This window comes from Meleagris gallopavo, chromosome 21 (genome assembly GCF_905368555.1).
Source record: "Meleagris gallopavo chromosome 21, MGAL_WU_HG_1.1, whole genome shotgun sequence".
NCBI lineage: Eukaryota > Metazoa > Chordata > Aves > Galliformes > Phasianidae > Meleagris > Meleagris gallopavo.
This window is the reverse complement of record NC_139424.1, coordinates 3,736,959-3,743,518: the sequence shown is the minus strand read 5'-3', so window position 1 is coordinate 3,743,518 and position 6,560 is coordinate 3,736,959. Positions and strand designations below refer to the sequence as shown.

At 42.0% G+C, this 6,560-nt stretch overlaps 1 long non-coding RNA gene across 1 annotated transcript; it reads left to right on the top strand.

Moving 5' to 3' along the window:
• The first annotated feature begins 939 nt into the window (after positions 1 to 939).
• On the top strand, positions 940 to 3,385 carry LOC146543011 (uncharacterized). The gene is made up of 3 exons (XR_014887581.1): positions 940 to 1,310; positions 1,877 to 1,965; positions 2,060 to 3,385. It is a non-coding gene; the product is annotated as an uncharacterized LOC146543011 (long non-coding RNA).
• Positions 3,386 to 6,560: the final 3,175 nt, after the last annotated feature.

The following is a 6,560-nucleotide window of genomic DNA, read 5'->3' as shown; positions in this document are numbered from 1 at the left end:
GTTGGCAATACAGGTTGCTGAGAAGGCAGCTGGGGATGTCAAATGGTCAGTAGTCCCCCGAATCTGTGGAGATAATCTCATATGTGCTTAGCCTGGCTAAAGAGGAAAAACATTGTGAGAGCAGTGATCTGATGCAGATTTTTTTGAGTGCTGAGAATCTGTGTAAATATTTAAGGTCCTGTAGGCAATGCTGAACACCTCTATCTCAAAATTGCACCTGGCAAAATGGTCTCACAGAACAGTTGATGCTGGGGGACACACCTGAGCTGTGAGAAGCAGCAGGCCAGCCATGAGATATGTGCATCATTTAACCCTGGAGGTGTTCAAGGCTAGGTTGGATGGAGCCTTGGGCAACCTGATCTGGTGGGTGGCAACCTTGCCCATGGCATGGGGGTTGAAACTTGATGATCTTTAAAGTTCCTTCCAACCTAAGACATTCTATGACTCTGTGATTTAAGATGATGAGTGCTTTGCCTTTATTCCTGCTTGGGGGCATAGGGAAGGGAATTTGACTTTTCTAGCACAGGAAAATGAAGCTGTGCACATTTGCAGGCATTTTTGCATTTCTCTGTTAAATGACCCTACATTTTGAAAAGTTTAGCCAAAGAAGTGACAGAAAAAAGTCAATCATTATTGAATTTATACTTAACATGTGAATCCTGTTACAGGAGATTTTAGAGAAGATGGTCAGCTCAATGCTTTTGCTTGTACTGAATCATGGTATGAAGCAGGAGTTGTGTCTTGTCTGCTATTGACCTGTCATGGCCACAGGGTTAGTTTGCAAGAAGAACAAAGAGGAGGCATTAATTGCTTATTACAAAGAGTGAAAAATTGGAACTAATTGTGGTACAGTGCTGCTGCTAATGCATGTGACACCTCCCCCTACTTCACCAACCCATATGGGGGTTTAAAATGTAAATACAATTTGTAATTGAGAGCAGCATTTTATTACTTGCTTTTAAGAGGCACAGGACGCCTGTAACCTTCAATATGAAATTTCCGTTGGCTAGAAATAAATTCAGCTCCATGTTTTGCTTTTATTCCCGCTGCGACACCCACATGAGAAAGGTAACGGCTGGTCTGCAAGCTTTCACTCTCTCACTCAGCACCAGGGGAGAAGTGGCTGGGAGCTGTGGTTTTCAGAGTCACACTACTGCCTTCCTCACATTGCGCACTGGAGGCAAAAGCAAACACGCTGCAGAGTAAATCCTCAGAGATGCTGAGAGTTGCTGAGCTACTGCAGCCTGGCTGGAGTCAATGAGAGCTGCAGGCACTCAGCCCTTCCCTGGATTCAGCTCTCAGTTGCAGAGGTACGCTGCCTAAAAGCAGCTTGTTTTGCTGATGGTAGTTATTTATTTATCAATCTTGCAACAGCACCTAGAAAGCGTGGTTTGGGGCTCAGATTCCATTGTATTAGGTGCTGTACAACTACATAACAAGTAACAGTTCCTGCCACAGTAAGCTGGAGATGTATGTGTAAGACAAGCGACAAGAAATATGAGCAGAAAAAGTAGCATGGGATATTTTTGCTTCTTCTGTGATATGGGACACATTACTAGGATTTATGATTTATGGTCGGATGAGCTAGGAAGTAAAATATTCAGGCTGTATTTGGCCAAATGGCCTCGAGTTGTGCCAGAGGAGGCACATGTTGGAAATTAGGAAAAACTTCTCTGAAGGAGTGGTGGGACATTGACACAGGATGCCCAGGGAGGTGGTGGAGTCACTCACTGTCCTTGGAGGTGTTCATTAGAAATGTGGAGATGTGGCACTGAGGGATGTGGGTAGGGGGCAATACTGGTAGTATGTAGATGGTTGGATTGGACTCTACTATTCTGTAATTCTAAAGAGTGACTCCTAAATGGTGCCATGACAGGATTCACCTTTACACTTTGAAGATTTTTTCTGGTCTGGGAATGCAGAGTTCCTATACAGAAATAAAGGCATCTGGAGTGTCACCACCAAGTAAGTTACTCATGGATACTTCTGTCAGTAGGGAAATAAACTCCTTCATCCTTCCTGCTTCCTTCTTATATTCAATTTCATTTTGTTTCATTAGGGAGTTTTCTATCAGCTGTACACCTGGGAAGCAGCATGAGAAGAGTTGCCCATAAACAACAGCACAATAACTTGGACCTTTAGTCCTTGCAGGACATCAGTAGGGAAAGAAAAAAGGAAATTATTCACACTTTGACTGGAAAGACTGTGCTGAAGTCAGGAGAGTCTCAGAAACTTAAGAACAGTGACATAGTAAAGATTTAAAGAAAAATGGAGAAAAGCCTCAAGACTTTAAGGACCACTTCATGTTGGAGAAACCAATAATCAAAACTGAAAATGGAATAAGTAAGGCTTTGAATGGTCTAGGCTGGAATATTTGCCTTCAAGTGCAAGTTGTGAGAGCTGTCAGGTACCCAGTGCCTTACAGGGTTTAATTCATCATATGCTTGCTCATTCACTGAAGAATCAGGGAAGTAACAATGATAAAACTTAAAATGAAGGCAGCCATTCCAGTGCATGCCACTTTGGTGAATAGAAATTCATTCTGCTACTTTGAGACTACTTGGCTGAATTAATGTGTAGGACAGAATAATAGCCATGCTGAGAGTGAAATTTCCTTCTCTCCTTAGAAACCACTTCTGTTCTTGTTGAGCTGTATCCTCCTATCTTCATTTGCTCTTGGTTCTATCCAACATTATTTACTATAATTGTATCCACCTTTGCTGCTGGATTTCCTGAAGGAATTGTGGCTAAGAGGGATAAAAGATGTCTGCACACTCAGTGGCTTTTTTCTCAAACAAATCAGGAAGTCAAGCATGGTTTACAATGAGAAAGAGCTACCTGAAGAGCTCTGAGGTGTTGGGTTTTTTTTGCCTCTTAACATCGCAGGGCACCTAGACATCCTATCTTATGCACAAGAAACTTAAATTGTACATTTTGTCAAGTAGATAAATGAGTTAATTAAAAAAATCCTTCAAATTCATGAGTTCCCATTGATGTCTCAGGAGACGTTCCTGGACCTAGAGGTGGGAGTAGGGTAGCACAAGGATAATCTCCCCACAGTGTCTTTGCCTTTGTGGAGTCCTTATCTTCCAAGGTCCGTCAGCTTGCTCATAAGAACTGAGTCTCAAGTGCGGGACAAATCCACTGCTGACTGGGTTTGCTAAAGTTACCACTTTCTGCACTTCTGTTAACTTTGAGTATTTGAGTGCATATTTCGTTACAAGAAAAAATAATAAATACTAAAAGGGAAATGCAAGATGACAGACAGCTGATGCCTCCTTGCATAGTAACAGTTTTCACGTCACACTGACAAATACCCTAATGCAAATGACATGTTTCCTAACCCATGTTTATCTACATGAGTTTCTGCACCGCACAAAACTACAATGGCTGAATGAGTGAGGAGAGCTTCATATATAAACACATTGAACAACAGATGAAAGTAGGGTCTGTTCATTTGCCCACCTCACTGAATATACACTCAGAAAGCAAAAGACAGGGTCTGGCTTAATGAGGTTAATGAAAACTGGATTCCTCTCTGCATGGCATATTGGAAAAACAAAAACCTTAGGCTCGGAGCAGCAGAGTCTTTCCCAAGGAACTTGGTTTTCTTCTGTGCTCTTGGTGACAGAGACATACATATGATCTATAATTTCTGAATGGCATTCTTATGTTCGAAAGTGAATGCAGAATTTCCTAGGTTATAATGTGTTTTTGTGTTCTTCCTTCTAATACAGCAGGAAGTCAATGTCCGTCATTGGTGAGGGAGCGTTACTCAGACGCATGAAGAAAAGTAAAAAGAGGAAAAAAAGTGGATTTTCTTTGCTTCCACCTTCTGAGAAGCTTGTTACGTTTTTGGTTGCTGTAGAAGGTGATGGTAGACCTTCCTCTGCAGTTGCTGTTGTTACCTATGTGTCATTTGTTCCTGGAAGTTAGGCTGAGGGTTGGCTGGGAGCCACTGTTACTTATGATAAGGGTCCTCCAGTTCAGATTCCTGACATTTTTTCCTTCCCAATGCACTTTTTCCTCACTGCATTGCTCTGTACTTTTTCAACAAGATGGTGTGTGATGTCCACAGTTACGCTGAGCAGAAGTGTCTGACCTAAGTTCATTTTAGGGATAGATTGTATGCTTACTTTCAGCCCTCTGTAGGAACCTGGCCTGAGCTGTCAGAGCAGTTGCCTGAGTTTCATCGTGGATGAAATGAGCTGACAGCAGTCCTCTCCTGCACTTCATTTACCTTAGCAGGGGCAGCTTTCATGTCTGCAGGGATACAGCAGTCAGTCTGTAGAGCACTGTCTCCATACGACCTGCAAAAACCAAGCAAATGAGGTATAAAGAGCACTTTGCTGTTCTTACTTCCAAGAGATATTTTGGCCTCTTGAAGCCTTAGTCTTGACTTCTGTTGAAAGGCACAACATGGGTTGAAGTTGTTCTTCCACGTGTTCAGCTCTCTGTCAACTCAGAGCATTTAGGTTTTGGTGGTTCTCACGGTTTAATACCAGACCTTGTGCTTCAGGGAGTCTTTCTTTATGGCCAAGGTGATGGGTTTGTGGCCCAGATTTCTTTCATATATTTTTAAACCTCAAAAATGCTTGATAGAGGTATTTCCTTCACAGACTGGTACCTCAAGGAGTGTTTCAGCCCATCTGAGATGCAGTTCCTACAATTAAGTATTATTTTCAAAACTTTTGTCCCAGAGACCATGACTGTTGAGGTGTTGACTCATGATTTAAGGGTACTTGGGTGGAGTTTGGAATACAATGATATCACTGAATGTGGCATTTGAATTTCCTCTCATTTGAGTGACTGCATTGTGTATTTTCAAGCCACCATGGGATTTTGTGTTGCACTTCTGAGTACATTGGCTCCCATGCATACATAACTAATGTCTAAGTATTGAAGTTCTGGGAACATATAATATGGGTTAGCAAGCTAAGTGAGCCAAACAGCAGGTCAGGACATGTCACGACAGAATTCAGCCAACAGAATGATACCGTGGGGGGTCCTCAGTTAAAAGCACATGCTTAGGCTCAGCTAGGAGTAAATATTACTGCTGACTGGCAAAGCCAGCAGGAGACCTTCAGCCATGACTTAGGTCCTTGTTCTGCCAGGTCACCAAACAATTTAGGACCTAAGTCCCAAGTGACTCGATCTGAGTTTTCAGGTTGCTTAGCCATCACTGTGAATTTGTTTCTTTGCTCATTTTCACAGATCAGTACGTGAGGTTCTCAGCTTGTCTCACAAGTCTTCATCGTAGGGCCAGGCTGGATCTGACCCTGATTTCCTAGGCGGGCAGGATGGCACCTTTCATCTGCGCTGCACTCCTGTTGCTTTTCTTAATTGTAAGCCTAGGTGATGAGTTTCTTTAGTGTGAGCAGGGGGTTTGTTACAATGCCATGAGATGATACTTCTCTAGCCATGTTTTAGAAAAGTGCTGAAGTATTGAATTAGGGATCCCTGATATTTACAAAGAGTTGTTAAATCCTTCATGGACCCTAGCTTTTATAGCTATTATGTTGGTGGAGTACAGTTCTATTACCAGGTTTCACATTCAACATCTGGAAGGCATTGCCAACCTATTAGAATTTTCAGTGAAAGTGACTGGTTCAGCGGGCATTTGTCACTGCACTTAAATTTCTGAATTGTTTCTTATTTGGCAGTGCTTTCTCTAGTGCTCTGATGGAGCATAGCCTAAAATCTGTGCTGTATTCTGAGGTAGTACTGCTGCCTGTCTTCCATCCTGATGTGTGTGTTTAAACCAACCTGGAACATAAGTGGCTCCAAACCTCAGTATGATGAGATCCAGCATAACTCTGGGAGTCAGCTACAAATACCTGGCATGAATTTGGCCACTGGGTCAATATGAAGTTCCTATTTTCTGTAAACAAAAGTCTCTTATGACCTCGGCTTCTGCTATGCTGGATTTTTGACAGAAGAGGCAAAACCTATTATTTTATTACATCCCGATATAGTTAGGTTTTATTTGTAGAGATCAGATTGTTTATCCTGAAATTTTAAGTAGCTCTGTGCCAGACATATTAAAAACATTTTTGGAAATGACACTTTGGTATTTGCAAACAGAAGTTGCAGATACATTAGATTAGATTGATTTAAAAAAGCAAATTTTAGCCTAACAGGAAAAGGCACTGTAGAAGCCAGCATTCAGGCAAAAGTTGTGACAGGTAGAACCACTTGCCAAGTGATGGGATGGCTCCTTCAGACCTTGAAATTTTAAATTAAGGTAGCCTGTCTTTCTGTGAATACAATTGGCCAAAACATGAACATACATCAAATCCTCACCTGCCTTCCCAGAGCTCTTTAACCTTCCTCCAGACTGCCTCACTTCCTGACTTATGCTTTGTTAAAACTGACTTCTTAGAGTTATCTTCCTGCCAGATAGAACAGGGATTGTCAGCAGAAACTAATCACTATTTCAAATCCTATTTTGCAGCAAAAATGTTGTGATCTGTCCCAGTGCTTCCAGTACCTCCCAAATCAGTACAGGTCACACTTTGCTTGTGACCAGTGGTCTAAGGTGGATGCAGAGAACAAACTGA